The 23,844-nt window shown below is 38.8% G+C and overlaps 1 protein-coding gene across 1 annotated transcript in view; it reads left to right on the top strand.

Moving 5' to 3' along the window:
- The first annotated feature begins 8,697 nt into the window (after positions 1-8,697).
- The window catches only part of prickle2b (prickle homolog 2b), an 81,440-nt gene continuing 66,293 nt past the window's right edge, over positions 8,698-23,844 (top strand). The window contains exon 1 of the mRNA XM_073825688.1: positions 8,698-9,016. The gene's annotated coding sequence lies outside the window, so the exon portion shown is untranslated. The remainder of the gene's footprint in view (positions 9,017-23,844) is intronic.

The following is a 23,844-nucleotide window of genomic DNA, read 5'->3' as shown; positions in this document are numbered from 1 at the left end:
CCGTAACAAGGAGCCCTGCCGGCCACAATAGATCCTGAAAGGAATTTACCACACCTACTCAATTCTGTGGTCAGGATTACTTGACTGGTCTATTGTCTGGGTCGCTTTCAAGGCAAAAGGTCTTTAATTACAGCAGGAAACCTGTTTTGTATCATTGGAGATGGTTTAATAGACTATTGTTTGGCTGTTCTACAAATGGCACTGCTGATAAGATAAACAAGCTTTTTTGTGTTTACACCTACTAACCAAAGAATGCCTTTAAAACATAGTAGAAAAACCCAAGAAAGCTTATGTGGCACAGTTTCCATCCATCACTCATCCTTGGTGCTATATTTAGATCTTCTTCTGAAACATTCGGTGGGTCTGATGTGGCTTTGGTTTATTTGTTTTGTTTATTTGTTAGTTAATAGCCTCTCCAAACCCACATCATGCAAGTAAGCAATCATTTACGAGATTTCTGAGTTGTTCTTAGCAAAGTTATAATGCCATTAGTACCACAAAGAGTTAAAGGAACACTCCACTTTTTTTGGAAATAGGCTCATTCTCCAACTCTCCCCGAGTTAATAAGTTGAGTTTTACCATTTTGAAATCCATTCAGCCGTTTTCCTGTTCTGGTGATATCAATTTTAGCATATCTTAGCATAGATTATTGAATCCTATTAGACCAATAGCATCGCGTTCAAAAATGACCAACGAGTTTCAATATTTTTCCTATTTAAAACTTGACTCTTCTGTAGTTATATCACGTACTAAGACCGGCGGAAAATGTAAAGCTGCGATTTTCTAGGCCGATAAGATTAGGAACTACACTTTCATTCCGGCGTAATAGTCAAGGAAGTTTGCTGCAGTAACATGGCCGAAAGGCGCAGTAATATCCTAATCTTATCGGCCTAGAAAATCGCAGCTTTACATTTTCCGCCGGTATTAGTACCAAGCGGCAACCTCCCGCTCTCTCTATGGAAACCAACACGGAAGTGACTGGCTGCAAAAGAGAATCAGTCCCATTGACTCCCCATGTTAAAATGCCCAACTTTACAGCAGAAAAAAGTATGTTTACAGCCTGGTTCAAAAAATGGTTTTGGTCTATATAGCTAGTTTTGCCCTTCATGTCAACTGTGAGGGGGGTGAATTTTTTTATAACTCATCCGTTTAAGTTATATTAAGCCTTAAAGTTCAGCATAATTAAGGGCGTGGCCACTTGAGTGACAGGGGGATTGCCGCTGCTGTCAACACTGTTGCGCTAGGCGGGCATGGTTTTAGCAACCAGCTCCACCCATGTCCCGCCTTTTTGCCCATTTTTGATTATCCGGGAGTGACGCGCGGTGACGCGATTCCAAGATGGCGACGGCCGAATCCCGCCCACTATGAGCTTCAAAAGAGCGCTTCAGAATCCTATGGGTGACGTCACGGATACTACGTCCATATTTTTTACAGTCTATGATTAGTACACAATATAACTACAGAAGAGTCAAGTTTTAAATAGGAAAAATATCGAAACTCGTTGGTCATTTTTGAACGCGATGCTATTGGTCTAATAGGATTCAATTATCTATGCTAAGCTATGCTAAAAGTGATATCGCCAGAACAGGAAAACGGCCGAATGGATTTCAAAACGGTAAAACTCAACTTATTAACTCGGGGGGATTTGGAGAAAGAGCCTATTTTCAAAAAAAGTGGAGTGTTCCTTTAAAAGAGGATAAGCAGCAATGCATTACAAAATCAAAAGGATCCAAAAACGGTCAAGTCTTTGGGATATAAACATCTGAGATTTGTCTTTCGTTGGCTATGTATTGCACAAAGAGTCTGTTATCATTCAAGACATTCTTCCATGCTGAACACTGTCAGTTGCCTCAATATGCTGATGCTGTGCTTTCCGGGAGAGGTCTTGAGTCACATCTCCGCTGACCTTTGCCCGATATCTCTCCTGGTGGTTTTAAGCAGAGTGTGCTGTTGAAAACCTAATTTTATATGTGCATTCTTGTGTGAGAGAACCAAAAACAATAAAAGCGGGAGAGAAACATTGTGAGAAGAGAAGAAACTGTCAATCTCTCAGTTTTAGAGACTGGAAATATAAAGGTCGCGACCTCGAACTGTTTCTCATCGTCTCTTCCTGTCTAATCAAAACCATAAGTCTGCTTGCATCTTCGCCAGTACGGCTGTTACCCCGGGCTGACTGCTGACACTAACACGCACGTTGTTTATTCATTGGTTAAATGTTCTGCTCAGCTCCTTTGATTGGCAGCTGAAGTAGATACCTAAATAAACCATGTCAGTGTTTGTCTTCTGATGTGCCTTTTGGGACCTTCTGTGATGGGCAAGTTAAACACACAGTAATGCTGTCCCGGCATTTGCTCCTCTATTTGGAGTACTTGAAGGTTAAAATGATGTCATGGAGGAAGTTATAGAATGTCAAATGTAATACAAATAAAATAATTAATGCAATGAAAGATAAAAGTGAGAGTTGTGTTGAGTTTATTTAGAATTTAATTCTGCAAATTTTCAAAAGATTGATTTAAATTTTGGCATGGATTAATTTAATGGCCCATCTATCCTGAAATAAGCTTTTCTGCTTGTTTACAGAACATAAATGCACCAAGATGAATGACAGAAGCCTGAAATGTGCCGCCAAATTGTTGTAGTCTGCTAACTGTTAATTATTTTACAAAAAAAAAAGGATCATACCAAATGCATGTTATTTTTTTATTTAGTACTGACCTGAATATGATATTTAACATGAAAGATGTTTATATATCACCCACAAGAGAAAATAATAGCTGCATTTATAAAAATGACCCCGTTAAAAGGTTTACATACACTTGATTCTTAGCACTGTGTTGTTACCTGAATGATCCACAGCTGTTTTTTTTTTTTTTTTTTTTTTTTTTTTAGTGATAGTTGTTCATGAGTCCCTTGTTTGTCCTGAACAGTTAAACTGTCACTGTTCTTCAGGAAAATCCTTCAGGTCCCACAAATTCTTTGGTTTTTCAGCATTTTTATGTATTTGAACCCTTTCCAACAATGACTGTATGATTTTGAGATCCATCTTTTTACACTGAGGACAACTAAGAGACTCATATGTAACTATTACAAAAGCTTCAAACACTCGCTGATGCTCCAGAAGGAAACACAATGCATTTAGGGCCAGGTGGTGACAACTTTTTGAATATCAGGGTAAATGTAAGTTATTTTGTCTTCTGAAAAATTTGTGAGTGTCTTCTCTAGCTTCTAAAGGGCAGTACTAAATGAAAAAAAAATATATGTATGAAAAATGTACACATCTTCATTCTGTTCAAAAGTTTACACCCCTGGTTCTTAATGCATTGTGTTTCTTTTGAAGCATCAGTGAGCATTTGAACCTTCTGTAATGGTTGTATAAGAGTCCCTCAGTTATCCTCAGTGTGAAAAGATAGAACTCAAAATCACACAGTTGTTGTTGGAAAGGCTTCAAATACACAAAAATGTATAAAAACCAAAGAATCAGTGGGACCTGAAGGATTTTTCTGAAGAACAGCAAGCAGTTTAACTGTTCAGGACAAACAAGGGACTCATGAACAACTATCACTAAACAAAAAAACAGCTGTGGATCATTCAGGTAACAACACAGTATTAAAAATCAAGTGTATGTAAACTTTTGAACAGGGTCATTTTTATAAATTCAACTATTATGTTCTCTAGACTATATTTAAACCTCTTTTACGTGAACTGTCTTATTCGGGTCAGTACTAAATAAAAAGCACATGTATTTTGTATGATCCTTCTTATTTTGGTAAAATAATTAACATTTTGCAGATTCTGCAGGGTGTATGTAAACTTTTGACTTCAACTGTATAAATACACTGCAGAGGGATTTTTCTCTTTAAGGGGGGTATGTCTCTGTGGGAGGATAGGATCTTGCATGACACTGGCTCAATAATTCATTCCTAATGAAAAATTAAATAACAAATCCTTCCTGGTGCACCTTTCAAGTAGTACTTTCAGTACAAATACATATGGTGCATACTTGTAGTCCACTGCAGTTCAGTGCAGTGTCCCCTTAATATTATTTAGTATATTACGAAATTAATGTAGTTTATATGCAAATGCACTTGTATTACAAGTAAACTTGTTCAATCCAAGTTGAACAATCAAAAAATAATTTATATTGCACTGAACTGAAGTTTTAAAGCAATGCGTTATGGTACTCTCTAATAAAGTCGTTATTTTTGTTATCTTTGCACACATAAGTATTCTCATAGCTTAAATTATGGTTGAACCACTGATGTCACATGGAATACTTTAACAATGTCCTTACTACCTTTCTGGGCCTTCAACTATGCAGGGTCAGAAAGCTCTTAGGTTTCATCAAAAATATCTTAATTTGTGTTCTGAGTATAAACGAAGGTCTTTGGAACGACATGAGGATGAATAAATAATGACAGAATTTTCCTTTTTGAATGAAATATAATCTCAAAATGAAGGCCATGGAGAGTTTATTGTATTACTGGGACGTTTATTGACATGATAGATTATTAGATTTTGAGTAAAGTTTGGTAAAAGGCACAGTGGGTTTGATGAATTGTTGAGGCAGTGATGGAAGCAGTGCTGAGGCAGCCGTATAGAGTGGATGAGCACTGCAGAACACTGCATGAGTGATTTAGCAGAGTGAGGAGAATATATATTAGAAAACAAGTCATTGTATCTCAATTGCATTTTTTGAATATCCTAATCATTATAAGTTCCATCATTGTCACTCTCATAATTATCTTCATAAACTGTTTATATAATTGAATTTGTCTGATTGTGTATGTTCATTTTTTGTCACTTTATTTTATTTCTCTTCAATCTATAAGAGGAAAACTCTGATCTGCAAAAAATCCTTGTAATGAGACGAAACCCGGCACTGAAAGATCTCCCTCCCACACCAGCTTGTGCTCAGACCAGCTATTGCTCATCACTTCTCAAGAGATGTATAGAGAAATACAGAGTGAAAGAAAGACAGAAAGAGGCAAATAAAAAAAACCTGGTGTTCTTGCTTACAAAAACAAAACCTAGTCAAACTAGCCTTGCCTAAACCTAGTCAAACCGGCATTTGACTGGTTTAACTGATGGACTAGAAGCTTCTTAAAGGGATAGTTTACCCAAAAATGAAAATTCTGTCATTAATTACTCATCCTCATGTCGTTCCAAACCAGTAAGACCTTCGTTCATCTTCAGAACACAAAATAAGATATTTTTGATGGAATCCAAGAGCTTTCTGACTTTGCATAGACAGCAACGCAACTGACACGTTCAAGGCCCAGAAAGGTAGTAAAGACATCAATAAAATAGTTCATTGTTCAATATTTCCTTGTAAAACAATAACATTTGTATTATTCACAACTTCACAACTTCAAAAAATATTTTTGTACAGTACAGTTTTAGTTTGTTTTGTTATGGTTTTAGTTAACCATAATAACCCTGCTTTGTACTTATCAAACTAAATGATTAGTAGAAGACATTCACGTGGTCCTCCATGAAGAGGTTGTATTATATGCATATGGTGTTGGAGTCCCTACCAAACCGTTCACACCAAACCGCAGCAAAAAAGAAATGACTTTAACATGTGATGGAGTCATTTTGGTATCATATTCTATTTCCTTCCCCCGTTTTTCTCCCGTTTGTCGTAAATGAGAGTGAGCGTATTGATTTAAGAGGAAGACTGATTTTGATACAGTGTCTAACTATCCTGTACCCCTCAACAGTCCAAAAAGGTCCCGTCGTTGATGGCTTTTCCTTCCCGCTCTCAGATTTCATTACGCATTTCTTACTGCCTTTTTATGCATGGCGCTCTCTCGTTCTCTCTCTTTGCCCTCTTTAGAATATTTTGAGGTTTTCCGCACCCTGTGCTTAGTCAAAGATCTCTATGTGGGTCACAAATTATTTTCCCACTTAAACAAGAATAGAGTGCATTTGTTAACTGGCGGGTCAAGCTGTTTCATTCATTAACTGTGGAAACAGTTCTCTCTCTGTTTTTCTCTCAAATCCCCAGAATCCTACTCTCTTGGGACACCCCTATTGATTGATAACTTCAATTAGTGATGATGTGAGATGGAACATGTTACGTGTTCACGGGAACATGCAGGGAAAGACTTTCTCCCTTTCATTCCTTCTCATTTTACCCTTATTTCACTATTTTAATAAAACAGTCACGGTTTCCTCTCAACAGATTTTTTTTACAGGTGTCATTATAGACTCCTTAAGTGCACATTTGGTGGAAATGCAGAGACATACAATATAAAACATTAAATTTTAAGCATATAAAACACTGGAATGCAAATTTGTGCAAATACATGAGTCAGAAGACAACAGCCGATTATTGAGGTGCTCTATCTCACATCATATGACCAACCACACTTAAATTGCACATAAAAAGCTTCCATTCACGAAGGCATTCAGAGCAGGTTGCCTGGTGCCGAGCTAACATATAATTACATTAAAGAGTCGTGCAAGCAGCCGTGGAATTTTTACCGCTCCAAGTCTTGGCATAGTCTCCGGCTTCAACATTTAGAGATAATGTCAGACTAGAATACTGCTTATAGGCTCATATTATGTTCCTATACAGTATATTGTGGCAAGAGCAAGCATGATGGGGTGCAAAAAGTGGGGTTTATGGGAATGTTTTCTCCAAGAATGTCAGTTGTGAGCCACTGCACTCGATGTGAATTAATGTTGCATAAATTCTAATATTGCTGGGCGATATACTAGTTCAAATGGTAAATGATTAATGTTTTACTGTTAACTGATCCTTGTTGACTGCATATACACACTTCTGACTAATGGTTGGAGAACTTTTAGAACTATTAATAAAATGATAAACAAATAAACCAACTGTAAACAGCCATTAACAGAAGCCAGGGATGCTGAAGATGAACGCAAAGAGGGAAAAATGCTGTAGCAGACAGAACTCACTTCACCATACGGGAAATATTGGAAGAAAATCCTAAATACTGAATTGAATCTCTGAGGGGTCTTCAGAAAAGTTTAGATGGTATTTTCTTTTCATCTTCCCTCTGTATAATGCAAATTAATGTAGTATTTAAAGATCCACTGAAGTGCTTTGAATCATGCAGCGTTATTCTATGTGTTGACGTACACTACCAGTCAAAAGTTTGTGAACAGTAAGATTTTTAATGTTTTCTAAAGAAGACGTTTTTGCTCACCAAGCCTCCATTTATTTGAGCTAAAGTACAGCAAAAAGAGTAAAAATCTGAAATGTTTTTAGTATTTAAAATAACTACTTTTTATTTGAAAATATTTAAAAATGTAATTTATTCCTGTGATTTTAAAGTTGAATTTTTAGCATCATTAGTCCAGTCACATGATGCTTTAGAAATCATTCTAATATTCTGATTTGCTGCTCAAAAAGCATGTATTATTATATTATTATGTTGAAAACAGCTGAGTAGATTTTTTTTTCAGGTTTGTTTGATGAATAGAAAGCTCAGAAAAATTTATCTGAAATAGAACTCTTTTGTAACATTATAAATGTATTTATCATCACTTTTGATCATTTTTTATTTGTCTGATTTAAAGCATCCTTGCTAAATATAAGTATCAATTGATACAATTTATTTCCAAAATAAATAAATAAATACATTTTACTGACTTCAAGCTTTTGAATGATACATGAATAATGTTACAAAAGCTTTTGATTTTTTTGATAAGTGCTGATCTTTGGATCTTTCTATTCATCAAAAGATCCTAAAAAAAGTTCTCAACTGTTTTAAATATTGATAATATTATAACAATAAGTGTTTGAACAGTAAATCAGAATATTAGAATGATTTCTGAAGGATCATGTGACACTGAAGACTGGGTGCTGAAAATTTAGCTTTTAGAAAATTTTAGTCGCAGCTTCATTTAGTAGTGTAGGGGGGCAGAAATTTTCAGATTCTAGAGAGCATTTGATTGGACAGAAATTTTGATGAGAAGCTAAAGTGTCATTGGTAGAGACTTGGTTTTGAATGCTTATATCTTGGAAATGCGAATTTTGTCGTTGTTTTGAAACACTCTAGCTTATAGATAACCTTAAAGCTAACATATTCATACTAATAGCCAAAAAATAAAATGTTGATTTCATGGAGACTTTAAAATCACAGCATCGCCTTGTTTACAGGAGTAACCAAGAAAACGCTGCATCACTGCTGTTCCACAAGCGCCACCTGCTGTTACAGAGTGAATTTGTCTCATTCAGACCATCTGCTGTTTTTTTTGTGCAGATGTGTTTTATGTAGCATAATTTCACAAAGCTAAGGTCAGACCATTCTGTTTTTGCATCACATTTTAAAATTATACAATCTAATTTACATCAAAAACTGCTTAGATAGATAGATAGATAGATAGATAGATAGATAGATAGATAGATAGATAGATAGATAGATAGATAGATAGATAGATAGATAGATAGATAGATAGATAGATAGATAGACATTGCTAGTGGTATTGCTTGATTCTGATTCAAAATAGAAAGCTTCACAGGTTTTGTTTTGGACATTCAAAAATGCATTACATTTTTGGTCTTTGATCAATTTTTTTTCCAGCTGAGAGGTGATTTTAATCAGCTGGACTGCTGAGCTGTGATTGGCAGAGAGATTGATGACTCATGATTGGGGGACGATGGGAGAGAGTTTAGTGGGTGGAGGGTGCTGGGAGGCAATTTTAGTCTGAGAAGCAGACTTGCCACCTCTCAGCACTGCAAGTATTCGTTTGAGCCTCTTTCTCTCTGTCTTTCTTCATTGCTTATTCCTCCATTCCATCAGCTCTTGTTTTTAATGGCTCTGCCACACATTGTGGAGTGAACGAGTGAAATCATTCTCTGGCACAACGATTAGCTCCAAACATTTGTCTTTCACTTGCTCATCCCATTTCGCCTGCACTCATTTTCCAGTTAAGGAAGGACCGAGAGGTTTTACTGAGGCCTGTTATTCAGAAGTGATTATTCCATGAAGGTGTAACGACTTTTAAACTCTTCCCAGAAACCCAGTGCCAAGAGAAAGTGGTAAGTAGATTTTACACACTCTTAGGATTGTGGTTTTGTGTTTCATGTGCTTTACTGACACCTTGGCTTGTCAGACCTGCCATACTTGTGCTGAATTTTAAAATACTGTCATTTTTGTGTTGCTTTTCATCTTGCTTGGCTGAGAATGTCTTTGTTTTATGGATGTATTGCAAGCAAATGTGTCTTGAATGCAACCCATATGATTAACAGACACAGGCAAAGTGCAAAGAGCTAAAGAAATCCACAACCTCTTGTCATCTCAGCTGTTGGGATTTAAGCAGACTGACAGCACACAAATCTTAAAGTATCTCACAGCTGTGCGACATGCCTCTTGCTTTATTTTTAACCTCTGCTGTTGTTTTATTAGTCTACAGTACTGGTGGGGCAGGCCAGCATAGTATAGGAATTTATGCTGCTACATCCATATTTATGAACTTTGCCTTTGTTGCAAGATCCTCGAAGTTCAGGGTCGCTATCCTTGTTGCTTGTAATTCTGCGTTCTGAGACAGGAAATTGGCAGTATATTTTGATATTGTCTGGTGCTGAGACAGTTTATCTCTGTTGTGCATCTGGATGGGACTATAAATCATGACGATGCATTCCGTGAGTACTTGCTGTTGTCTTTGTTTATGGCACTCGTGTGTGAAGGCTCGTGGCACCGGCCTGCATCAGAGACAAATTTAACGTGCCACCCCGTGATATCCTGCACACACCCAGAGGGGGTTTTCCTGTCACATGTGCATTGCAGTCACCTGGCACTTAAACTTAAGAGTCCATGATAAAGTAACAGAAAAAGCAACAAGTTCTTAGAAATGTGCTTTTTTAAATCTTTGTATCTTAAATAATTATTGTAAATGAGGTTTTAGAAATAATTTTGCAAGTTATAATTTTTTTTGTATTGCAAATATGTTTTTGGGGGGGGTTGCATCACATGATGTTTTGATATAATAAACTTTTTTTCCTAAGGCTTTTTTTTTTTGCATGTTGGTCGCACCATATGAATTATGATTCGGCAGACAACATTTGATTTGATTTGTCCATTTAGTTAAATTTTTTTACTCTTGAAAATTAGAATAAATGATTCTGACAAATTAAAATTGTTCTTTTCTTATTTATGATATCAAGACAGTTGTATCACCCTGACTTTCTTGATTTTATACCTCCACAAAAATGTAAAAATGATGAAATATGCTCAGGGTGCATTCAAATCACTGCATTATTATTATTATTTTTAAATAAATGAATAGATAGACCTTTTTCCTGAACACCTTTTTCCTTTGCATTTCCGGTCTGCATTGTTTCTAGTCAAATTATGGAATATTCCGAGCTAATAAACTAATGTTAAACCTATTAAAATGTTTTTAAAAAGCACATGGCTCCATAGCGCCATCACTTGTCAATGTCGCAATGACCGTCATTTGTCAGTGCCTCACTTTAATGAGTGTGTAGATGACACGAAGCAGCGGAAGGTAGCTACATTAAAAACACATGGACGCTATTTGAATGGGTTCCTATGGAAACCGGAACAGAAAAGCATTCAATCTGAGAATTAGAATGAATTAGAATTCGTAATGGCGGCACTCATCGTTTACTCAGGAAAAAGGTCTATATGGGCAAAAAAATATAACACATTATTAAGCCTTAAAGGATTAGTTTAGTAACTAGTAAAAAATTTATACTTGTAAAAATTTCCCGATAATTTACTTAACCCCATGTTATCCAAGATGTTCATGTCTTTCTTTCTTCAGTCGCAAAGAAATTACATTTTTTGAGGAAAACATTCCAGAATTTTTCTCCATATAGTGGACTTCAATGGAAATCAGCGGGTTGAAAGTCCAAATTTGCAGTTTTAATGCATCTTCAAAGCGCTCTACACAATCCCAGCTGAAGAATAAGGGTCTTATCTAGCGAAACGATATATACGTTTTATTTTTTTAAGAAAATGACCTACTCTTTAACCATAAATGCTCGTCTTGCATTAGCTCTGCAATGTGTGTCTTCAAAAAAGTCATGCGTGGTTAGTGTAGTCTGTGTAGTCCGGTTGAAAAAAGATAGGATAGGGAGAAAAACTCCATCTCATTTTCTCCTCCGACTGCAAATTCACCTGACATCGTTGTTTTACCTTTTTTTTTTTTTTAGTACATCCATCGGTACAAACAGTCACTGATACTCCAGAAGGAAACACGATGCATTAAGAGCCAGGGGTGAAAACTTTTGGAATTTAAAGATCAGAGTCATTTCACTTATTTTGTCTTCTGGGAAACATGTAAGTGTCTTCTGTAGCTTCTGATGGGCAGTACTAAATGAAAAAAAAAAAAAGGATATTTAGGCAAAATAAGAAAAATGTAGGCTACACATCTTCATTCTGTTCAAAAGTTTACACCCCCGGCTCTTAATGCATCGTTTTTCCTTCTGAAGCATCAAGGAGCGTTTGAACCTTTTGTAGTAGTTGCTCAGTGTGAAAAGATAGTTCTCAAAATCATACAGTCATTGTTGAAAAGAGTTAAAATATACAAAAAAGCTGAAAAACCACAGGATTTGTGGGACCTGAAGGATTTTTATGAAGAACATTGGGCAGTTTAACTGTTTAGAACAAACAAAGGACTCATGAACAACTATCACTAAACCATAAATGCTCGTCTTGCATTAGCTCTGCAATGTGTGTCTTAATAACATTGGAAAAGTCATGCATGGTTAGTGTAGTCTGTGTAGTCCAGTTAAAAAAGCTAGGATTGGGAGAAAAGTATATAAATTTGTAATTTTCTTAGAAAATGACCAATCGTTTCACTAGATAAGACCATTATTTGTCAACTGGGATCGTGTAGAGCCCATTAAATCTGCATTGAAACTGCATTTTGGACCTTCAACAAGTCCACTATATGGAGAAAAATCCTGGAATGTTTTCCTCAATAACCTTACTTTTTTCGACTGAAGAAAGATGCATCTTGGATGACATGGGGGGGTGAGTAAATTATCAGGAAATTTTTGTTCTTTAAGCTTTCAGTACCATACACAAAATTCCTTTCTTATTTCTCTGCTCTCTGCTGTACTTTCTAATCTTTGTCTCTTTATTTCTCTGTGGCTCTTTCTATCTCTGGTCTTGGCATCCTTTGTGGCACTAACAGGATAAGTGAACACGCCGTGGACTGAAGATAAATACAGAAACACTAGTCAGTGAATGAAGAGTCTAGCCATACTTAGAGAAGAGTGATTATGAGGTGAACGCATAGATAGGAAATGGCATGTTGAGAGGTGACAAGGATAAAGCTCTCAGTCTAACGTTATGCACACTGCAGGCTGTGAATGTGTCCATTGATTTTTTTTTTTTTTTTTTTTTTTGCGGGTGCGTGGGTGCCTCCTAAACACAATCTTTCCTCTCTCCTGCTGCTCGCTCTATTTCCTGCTCTCACAGTTACAGCCAATCAAAGCTTGAACGTGCAAGGGCTCCAGGAGATCTGAGTTCGTCACCCAAACGGCATTCGAGTCACAGACTAGTGATTCATAATGACCCTCTTTAATACCGCATACATATATAAACACACAGTATTTTAAAACATTGTTAAACAAAGGGTCATGAGCCTGGCTCACTTAAAGCGTAGTTCACCCCAAAATGAAAATGTTGTCATTAATTACTCACCCTCATGTTGTTCCAGGCAGTAAGACCGCCATTCATCTTAACGCAAATTAAGATATTGTTGATCAAATCCGAGAGCTTTCTGACCCTGCGTAGACAGCAATGCAACTACCACATTCAAGGCCCAGAAAAGTAGTAAGAATATCATTAAAATTGTCCATGTGAAATACTTCATTTGTATTCTGTCTTTTTTGGCCAATGAATCAAACTCTAAATACAAATGTAGAGAGCCGATTCCAAAAAACTCCCACACTAGAGCTTTTTTTAGAGTGCTTTCGCCTGTCATCTCCTCCGATATGATTTTGTATGGCAATAGTAGCTACATGCGGTGTCGTCTTATTCTGTTCTTTGTTTCATGATAAATGTTTAGAAGTAATAGGCTATTTCTGTCCTGTTTTGACCCCCCTCATCAAAATGTTCTGTTTGAATAGGTGTGGCGGATTGTAGACTCGGAAGTAAACGCCTACTGCTATGATTGGCTAACAGTTGTATGTATGTTTTACAGCCTACAGCCTACATCCTTCACAGATCAACGCATAAATACTCAGTACGTATCAAGCGATCTGTAATAAGAGACAAAGCAAATAGTGACCATGTAATAAAAACAGTTTTCACATTTGTGGTACAACATTACTGTTGGATTCAATATAGCCGGCACAGCATTGTCTTTTAGTTTCAGTCTTTCTGAAAATCCAGTGTCGAATTGGATTTCACTGACTGGATTTCACATGAAGTTTTCACTGACATGGTGTGGAATTTTATTAAAAACCCTGTTGAAAAAACCAGCATATGCTGGTTAGGTATGTTTTGGACAGGATATAAAGTTCAAGCCACTCTTTCCTAATGTTGGACAACTGAGAGACTCATATGCAACTATTACAGAAGGTTCAAACAGTCACTGATGCTCCAGGAGGAAACACGATGCATTAAGAGCCGGAGGTGAAAACTTTTGGAATTTAAAGAAAAGCAAATTTCACTTATTTTGTCTTCTGGGAAACATGTAAGTGTCTTCTGTAGCTTCGGAAGGGCAGAACTAAAGGAAAAAAGAAGATATTTAGGCAAAATAAGAAAAATGTACACACCTTCATTCTGTTCAAAAGTTTTCACCCCCGGCTCTTAATGCATCGTTTTTCCTTCTGGAGCATCAGTGAGCGTTTGAACCTTTTGAAATAGTTGCATAAGAGTTCCTCAGTTGTCCTCAGTGTGAAAAGATGGTTCTCAAAATCATACAGTCATTGTTGGAAAGGTTTCAAATACACAAAAAAGCTGAAAAACGTCTCAGGTTACGTATGTAACCCTAGTTCCCTGAGAATAGGGAACGAGACACTGCGTCCTCTAGAGGGCGCTTTTGGGGAACGCTGCAGCGTGCCTCGAGTCTGAAGAATGCATAGAAAAACTACATGAAATGGCCGGCGCCAGCGTATGACGTCACCGCGGCGCGTCAGTCGCTGCTGTTGCGTCACTACCGGGCGACCATAACATAAAGAGGCGCCCGTGCAACACAATACATCTTCAAAGTCTGAAGCTTTATCGTCCGAAGCATGGCGAAGAAGCCTAGAGGACACAGTGTCTCGTTCCCTATTCTCAGGGAACTAGGGTTACATACGTAACCTGAGACGTTCCCTTCCGAAGGGAACTCTCACTGCGTCCTCTAGAGGGCGCTTTTGGGAAACGGTATACCAACACTGCCATGCTGAGGGGAGTGCATGCTAAGCCAGCGAGCACTAAGCAACAATTCTGAGAGGAATTGCCCCTACTAGGACGTGGTGACGGCTGTCAAAACGTTACCCCTCCCGGCCAGAGGCCTGACCTGTTACCCACTTACCAGACTGGGTAGAACCCAGGGCACAGCTCAGGCTTGGAATTATAGTAATTCCTTCTGAGGGAAACGGCTAAGCTTCGATGGAAACTTAGACTTGTCAGAACCAGAAACTACCGCAACATAGGGCCTAGTTCCCTCAGGAACTGGCTCCCATATGAGGGCAGAAACCTGTCCTGGGTCCGTTCAAAGGGCCACTAGTAGTGGCGCGCCCTAATAGTGGATGGTCAGCAGACATCAGCTAAGATATCAAAGGAGTCGAACCCAGGGAACCGGGGTTGTGAGCCGACTCCAATAGATGGGAACAAGGCAAAACGTGTGACCCATACCAAAAAAGGATTTAAAAGAGGAACCCAAACTTGGTGGGAACCTACCAACACGTGGATTTTATAGAAGTGCCCCAGGTGTGTGTGCACTTACCACACTTGTGGTTTTAACTGGAAGACGCCCAGGCATAGCGTGGGACGCTTACCGACATGATCGGATTTAAGGAGAGTGTTTTCCCAGAGGGTTTCACTATCAGCTCCATGCCGTCTGAAGAGACCGAAAGGGGATAACCCTGATGGTGAGGGGATTGCCACACTAACCCTCCCCTGGACAGAAGCTCGTAAGCTATCTGTCAACAGAGAAGAACATGGAGCTGAGACCATCCTGCAATAGTGGACGACAGTAGAGGACAAAAATCCTGACCCTGATCCACAGGGAGGATCGCTTCTCCAGAAGGGGGCACTGCTGTCTTTTAGGGAACCCTTAATGAAAAGGGGAAGCGTGCACAGCCCGGTCCACGCGACCTGTATGAAGGTCTGGCAATCTCACGAAGGTGGGTTGGCGCTCATAGAAGACCCTTCCCAGAAGGGGAGCTGCACAACCGATCGATCCTAAAGTGACGGCTTTCTAAGGTGTTAAACACCGAAGGATGCTCAAACCCTCTGTAGGGGAGACATTCGACAGCCTGGGTGTAGATCCTACATCAAGTGCTGCTTCAGCCCTCAGGCTTAGAATGAGGCGACTTGAAGAGAGTCTCAAAGTAGCGCTCAGATAAAAACCCTTTCCTCAGAAAGGGGAGCGCACACCGAGAATCAAGACCCCAGCTGGAAAGCGTGTCACCAGGTGGTGCTCAAATAAAAAACCTTTTCCGCAGAAAAGGGAGCAACCAAACCTGCTCCGAGTCCGCAGCGAGCACTCCGGACTGCTGGTACTCCTATGTAAGTGAACACCTGTCTCAACAGGTGTAGACACTCAGTTTCCATAGAAACCGTATTTAGGAGAGGACACGAAGCGGATCCTCGCACACAGGCCGTCTGCAACAGAGTTAAACATACTAGTGCAATCTTAAATATAAATATCTTAAGATGCTTACCTAGGGAGAAAGGAAAAATTTCCTTTTGCTCGTTTAACCACTGAAGGGGGAAGCCCGATTGTGCTGGAACGAGTGTTGTGTAGACGGACACCACCATACAACCGGAAGGGAGGGGTGCTCCGTCGAGATGTTTCCACATTCCTTTTCTGAGGGAAAAACACAACACGCAACCCAAACCCTGCAGGCAACACGCCTATCCAGCCATAAGGGGGGCGTAACTAGGGAGTTATGCTCCTGTCTCAACAGGACATAAGTCTACACTAGGCCTGCAAAGGACAGCATAAACATACCAAGGGCAAACCTAAGAAAAACTTAGGGAGCTTACCTTGAAGAGGACAGAGGTCCTATGTGTAAAATATGCTGTAAGGGTTGGTTTACCGCACAGCCTGTGGAGTGGAGAGGGCAAACACTGCCGTAACCTTAATCCATAGGATCAGAGGGGGCGTCTGCCGTAGACTCGTCGTATTTCTTCTGTGAATAGAGAAAAACATACACAGGTCTGAGACAGTATGAAGTTCCTTCACGTAAAAAATGGATCATACTCACCCATTTAAAAGCATCCTGTTTCATAGAAAGAGGCGGGGTTTTTTTTTTTTTTTTTCAGAGACCGCCTGATTCCAGACCGTCCGAAAATTAGGGTTCTATACAGGTAGAACCCCCAAAGGACATCATGGGTCCGGGGAGTGCAGGAAGCTTAAATGGAGACAGGGGAATTAATATGGCGACCCGACTGGACCGAGGGAAGGAGAGGTATTACTCTGACCCCTGCGAGAATTTTGTCTCGCTTGGATGACTTCCCTGAAATCCTGTCTGTCACCTCTCGATCCGCGTCGCCTCCTAGACCTGCTCGCAGGCGGGGGAGGAGCGCGGGATGCAACACTAGCCTTCTGCACCTACCTCCGTTCCTCAGAAGGAGGCGGAGCAGGACCCCTGTGGTGTTCGGGCTGAGACCTGGACCTTCGAGGGATAAAGGATTTTTCAGCAGATCGGCTGGGTAGGCTTGGAGCACTGCCATGGTGTGCAGTGCACCCACCGCCTGACCTGCTGCTGCATACGCTCTGCCGTTCAGCAGGGCCGGAGAAGGCAGAGAGGGAGTCTTGAGAGAGAAAGCCCGCCCTGTGGAGAGATAGCATCTCTTCCACAAGGGGCGTCCTCTCATAGCCGTGGTCGCGCAAACCCTCGATACTAGCATAGTTCGCAATGGACGAACTATGAATGCGCGCCGCGTACGGCTTTTTACAGACCCTCTCGATTTCAGTATGAAGATCGGGAAGGAATGGGAGACTCACCAGAGCTGGATGGTTATGGCCTGAAAAGATATCGCTCGTCAAGGCGACCCCGCGGCGCTATCTTTCTAGCCCGCTTCCACAGCAGGTCAAGCCTGGCCGTGGTGCGGTCCATAACCTCTGGCAGCTCTTCGTATGCAGGGCAGGAAGGTAGAGAGGATTCAGCCTCAGCGTCTTCATCCATCTCTAGCATTTCCTGCTCTTCTTGGGTGGAACCCAAAAGAGCACTTGCTCCTGGATCTGATGACGTCAGCGATAACGCACCATCATCAGCTAGGAGCCTGTCGTCGTCTCCGGCTGGCGAGAGAGAGAGACCCCTCTCAAGATCGTCAGCCAGTTCCACTTGCGAGCCCCACGAGCTCAGTTTCCTCCGTGCCTCGGCAACGGCAGGACCCGAACCGCGAGGGGCAAGTGGACGCTCATCTTTCCTCAGAAAGAGAGACAGACGAGACCGGAGCTTCTTCATAGAGAAGCGCTCATAATGTATACACAATGCCCCCTCAAGGACATCGCGTGTGTGCTCTTAGCCCAAACAGAATATCGCAAAGATCATGTGTGTCATCAGGTGTCAAATAACGCGGACACGGATGAACACACCATTTAAACGACTTGCTAGTGCTTGCCATGATAGTAGTTCAAAGAAAGGATTCTTACCGTTTCTTCCCATGCACATCCAAACCGAGAAAGCTGAAGACAGCGAAGATGTATTGTGTTGCACGGGCGCCTCTTTATGTTATGGTCGCCCGGTAGTGACGCAACGGCAGCGACTGACGCGCCGCGGTGACGTCATACGCTGGCGCCGGCCATTTCATGTAGTTTTTCTATGCATTCTTCAGACTCGAGGCACGCTGCAGCGTTCCCCAAAAGCGCCCTCTAGAGGACGCAGTGAGAGTTCCCTTCGGAAGGGAACCACAGGATTTGTAGGACTTGAAGGATTTTTCTGAAGAACACTGGGCAGGTTAACTGTTTAGAACAAACAAAGGACTCATGAACAACTATCACTAAACAAAAATAAAAACACCGCTGTGGATCATTCCGGTAACAACATAGTATTAAGAATGAAGTGTATGTAAACTTTTGAACAGGGTAATTTTTATCAATTCAACTATTATTTTCTCTTGTGGACTATGTAGACATCTTTTATGTGAGATATCTTATTCAGGTCAGTACTAAACAAAAAATAACATACATTTTGTATGAAATAATTAACACTTTGCAGTTTCTGCTAGGTCTATGTAAACTTTTGACTTCAACCGAATAAGCTGTTTTTAGACTAACAAGGAAGTTTTTACTTCTGAAACATACAGGATGTTTTTTTTGTAGTACAATGACCTCTCATGATCAAAAGATCAAGGGAATTTTGGTTTCTCAGTTCATTACCCCTTTAAATATAGTCATTTCAATAGGAATCCATGTGATTTAAACACACTGATTTTGCATCATACTCAAGTTGGTCATGTGACTTTGCTATGTTAACCAACATAAAACTGCTTGGTTTCAAAGTGACTTCTGTGTGAGCAATGCTTTATACATTGGTCGACCTGATCTCATGATGAAAATGTACCTGTGGGGACGTTATCACGAGATGCGAAATACATTCCAATAAGTACATATGACTGCAGTTTCCAACAGAAATGTTGTGCTAAAAGAGCGTTTGGTTTTTTTCCCCAGAACAGATGAACGTACATATGGTACGTTTTATGTGACGTTGGTTTTGTACGTGTCACCACAGTCCTGACTTAAAATGTCCGTTGAGTGGCGCTATAACTCTAATGCTTTGTGATGTTTTAAAATAACGCACCAGATGCACCATACTGAAACCTACCTGATAGTATGAACAAAAGCGAATGTGACGTAAAAACGCAATCGCAAGCATGCCGTTTTAGCTTGTTTTACAATCTCTCATCTTTTTGATCATGAGTCATGCTTTTCACGGGATTCGTACCTAAGGATTCCACATCCTAAGTCCAATTCCATGCCAGCTGAGCTACCAAACAAGCTTGTTACATCTGAAAAGTACAAAATATGGAGCTGGTGTCATAACTGTATACGAAAAAATTCAAGGGTTGTCTGTTTTACCACCTCTATTGGACATTTCTGTTGGAAACTGTAGTGATATGGTACGTACGTACGTTTTCGTCATAAGATCAGGTAGAACTTGGTACTCCAGTAATGAACGATAGACATGGACAAAAATCCATACATGTTAAGTAAGGGATAATGTACAGGCAGCCGGTAGTTATCGCAGAAATAAGCCCCGACACTGAAGGGGCTTATTTCGCGATAACTACAGGCTGCCTGTGCATTATCCCACTTATTACACGGCTACTTGCCACATAAGGAAAAAAAACTGGACATGAATATGAATTTGAAACATTTTATTGGCATATTTGTTTTAAATTAACATTTTTATCCTTCCGCGAAACGATATAGTACCACGTGACTAACATTCAAACGATGTACGTCCTGATGGCCATATAGCTGGCTATTGAATAAGTCTGACCGTTCGCGCTTTGAACAGATGCATAAAATGATCGTAATACCTTATTAAGATCCTCTGCTTCATATTTGTCGAAGTCTGTCTCCATTTTTTTCTCTTTTAGACAGTCTTTGAGAAGTTTTATTGCCCATTCTGTATTTTTTTTGTGTGTGTTGGCTTCGTAGCTGTCATGCTCTATTTTGTCAAGTTCAGTCTCAGTAAGCTCCCTGTGTCTTGTCGTTGTTTGTTCTTCGTAGTTCAATTTTCGTTTTAATTGGGGAGTCATTTGATTCGTCCGAATCTATCCACTGTTCAAACGTTTTGTTTTTACCGTACATGTTAAAATTAATGTCGAAATTTTCCATTGTTAATTGTGGTTGTCCAGTGTTTGTCACAAGATGGCGCCAAACGGTAATCTTTAAACATACAAGTAGTACCGGCTATGCGTTATTACTTTGGAGCGGTGATTATTTGAAAAGAACGAACCTGCAAATGTCTCAACTGACCAATCAGAATCAAGCATTCCAGAGAGCCGTGTAATAATCAAATATAATGTGCTTTCACCACAGCCCTCTGCATTCACTGTAATTCTCTACTTGATTCTGTAGCTTGAATCAATGTCTTTAATTGCAGCTAAATTTATACTGAAAAAGATTGCTCATCATTTTTTTCCTTTCAGTGACGTAAAGCATGACGTGCTTATGTGGGCAAGACAGAGGTGTTGTATAAAAGAACAAATTTGATTCACAGCGCCTTTCATTGTTTAGGTGTCAACGGTATCAGATTGCGGCATGTTGCGACACCCCCCTTCCCCCATCCTGTAAGACAGAGGCAGGGAGCCAAACAAACCAGACTGCTACTCAGCACTCCCACCGCCTGCCTCCTTACGCCTCCTGGCCAGGGAGCTGCTATTCTGAGGAGCTGTCAGTCAAACACAAGTGCTTCTGTCCATCGTCCGAAGGAGTGAGAAAAAGATAGAGGGGAAATGCCATAGAGAAAGACTGGGTGAGAGAGGAGTGTTCGCTAAGATTAAGAGGTAGAATGATGAAAGGCAATGACGGACCAAGAAAGACCAAGAAAGCGAATGAAAGAGACAGGTTTCATCTTTGATTTTTCAAGCGTCCATAATCCCTTTTGGTCAATCATTTGGTTGCCAGTCTTTGGTTCACTGATCGTCTTTGTTCTACATTCTAGCTTTGCAAACTGCTGTGCTTAAAATACGTACACAGACAAGCGTGCAACAAATTAACTACTAGTTGCCATGAAGCTCTAATCTTCTTTCTTAAATTCCACAACGGACAGATTGTGCGTATTATTATATATCCATTAGAATCAATCTGAGCATAGACAAGTCCAAGTACACTCTGTTTACAAGCAATTAGTCATCAAAGTGGAGCCACATGTGTCACCAAACAAGAAAAGGGCTTTTCGCCTGGGTCGCCTGCTTTGCGGATTCGTGAACCATGAGGAGCTCTTTTTGGGTTTAACTAGAGGAGCTTGAATCTGAGCTGTTTGACTTAATTAAATGGTGTCATGCTAAGCTGAGTTAGAGGATTAACTGGGTTAATGTGCTTTTACTGTAGTCTCTTATTGGCCCACAGTCCTTGATGTTTAAAAAGAGATTGAATGTCAGTGGTTTTGGGTGAGTAGGGATGAGAATTATTTATATGAAGGAATTTAGCAATTCTGGTTCCAGTTTGGATTTCTTATGTTCTGCATTATTATTATTTCTTATGATTCTTGTAGTATTTTTAAGGATGAACCTCCACCAATAATTCCAATAATTTCAATTATTACAAAATACAGTAAAATAATAAGATTATAAAGTACATGTTAAAATTATTATTAATTATTATTATTCGTGTAAAATAATATTTTTTATATTTAAATATATTTTAAAATGTAATATATAAGGATGAATATCCAGTACTTATTACTTCAGTTTTCAGTGTCACATGGTCCTCCAGAAATCATTCTAATTTGCTGATTTGGTGCTCATGATATATTTCTAATTATCATCTGTGTTGGTAACAACCTAATATTTTTGTGGAGGCCATGATATATATTTTTTATTTTATTATTATTATATATTTTGTTCAGGATTCTTTGATCAATTTTAAATTAAAATATCTTAATATTTGTGTGGAGGCCATTATTTATTTATTTATTTATTTATTTATTTATTTATTCATTCATTCCTGGATTTAAAATAATAGCATTTATTTAAAATGAAAACAACTTCATATTTATGTGGAGGACATGAGTTTTATTTATTTTATTTTATTTTTAGGATTTTTTTGTTGAATACAAAATAAAAAGAATAGCATTTATTTAAAAATGAAAACAACTTTTTTTAAAAATCCCCTTTGTGGATTTATTTATTTAAATTAATTAATTTATTTATTTATTCCTGGATTCTTTTATGAAAAGAAAATCTATATACAGTTGCAATCGAAATTATTCAACCCCCCAGAGACTGCAGTACTTTGCAAATAAAAGCTTGTCTGAAGTTTCAGGACTTTATAAAAATTGCATCTACAACAGTGTACTGGCATATTAAAAGTGACAATGTCAATATATAATGTAATGTGTTTGAGTTCTAGGATTTTTTTAGTAACACAGCTGTCATAATTATTCAACCCCTATTCAACATTGCCAGTTTTAAGTCATTTATTTTTGTGGTAGGGAACAAAATTCTCCTAAAACACAATTAAGCCTTTAGAAACTATTAAAAAAAACTGAATCAGTTACACATCTATACATTTATCCCATGCATGTGCTGAAGTTGAGTAGCAAATATGGTAAAGTCAACAGAGCTTTCACAAAAGCTATAGAAAAGAAATAGTTGTATTGTATTAGAAAGTCAAAGGCTACGTGAAGATTTCTAAGACATTAAAAGCCTTATTCCTTAGTTTAAAGTGTGTTGTACCAGAAAACCTTTGAGGGTGTTAAACCAAAAATGCACAATTTCATAAAATGTTTGATCAGAGCAACTGAGAAAAACCTGCAATGTACAGCCAAAGACTTGCGAGATGACCCGATGAAAGGAGGAAAAATATTTCATTCCAGAGTAGAAGATGAACATAGGACAAGCATGGCCTTCATGTTGGGGCATCTTGGCGAATACCATTCTTGATCAAGAAGAACAAAAAGGTCAGCTTGAATATGCTAAAATTAATTTGGATAGACCTGTAGAGTTCTGGAAGAATGTTTTATGGAGTGATGTGACTAAACTAGAACTTTCTGGACGTATAGATCAGCGATATGTCTGGTGCAAAAAAGGGAAAACTAATGAGCAGAAGAACACTATCTCCATGATCAAACATGGAGGTGGGCTGATCCAATTATGGGGTTGTTTTACTGTAGCATGAAGTGGAAAACATGAGTGTATGAAGGAAACCATGGATTTTTTGAAGTATCAGGCCATTTTGACAAGAATTGTGATGCCTTTGGTGCAAAGACCGAAGATGATGATCAATGGACTTTCCTGCAGGACAATCATCCCAAAGTAAACGTCCAAATCCACTTGTGCTTGGTTCAGGGATCAGTCACAGAATGTTCTTGAGTGGCCTGTTCAGTCTCCAGATTTAATTCTCATTGAAAATATTTGGTTGAATTTGAAGAAAGCAGTGGCAAAGTGAAAACCAAAGATTATCCGTGATCTAAAAGCTTTTTCAGCCGAGGAATGGTCCAAGATTGCAGGAGAGAGGTGATCAACGCTTCTAAACACTTTCAAACAGCGTTTATTGGTGGTTTTAAATAATAAAAGATTCTGCACTAAATTTTACTTTTGGGGGTTGAATAATTTTGAACATGACGTTTAGAGCCAATTTGATTTTTTTTTCATTATTTATCAATTTATGTTCTCAGAAATACTCAAATGTGTATTAAAATACTTTATCTAATAGTGTCCTAATGCCTTTGTAGATTTGTTTTTAGAAAAACAAATTATCTGGAACAAAATGTCTTGCATGTCAAGGGGGTTGAATAATTTCGATTGCAACTGTATCTTTCAAGATTCTTTAATGAATAAAACATTTTAAAGAATAGCATTTATTTGAAATTAAAACAACTGAATATTTTATGTGGAGGTCATGATTTATTTATTTATCTGGATTCTTTGATGAATAGAAAATTTATGTGAAATGAAAACAACTTAATATTATTGTGGAGGCCATGAGATTTAATTTTTTATTTAGTATTCTTTGACAAATACAAAATTAAAAAGAATTTGTTTATTTACATTATTT

This window comes from Garra rufa, chromosome 20 (genome assembly GCF_049309525.1).
Source record: "Garra rufa chromosome 20, GarRuf1.0, whole genome shotgun sequence".
Classification (NCBI taxonomy): Eukaryota; Metazoa; Chordata; class Actinopteri; order Cypriniformes; family Cyprinidae; genus Garra; species Garra rufa.
The sequence above is the reverse complement of the archived record's forward strand: the minus strand, read 5'-3'. Positions and strand labels throughout refer to the sequence as shown.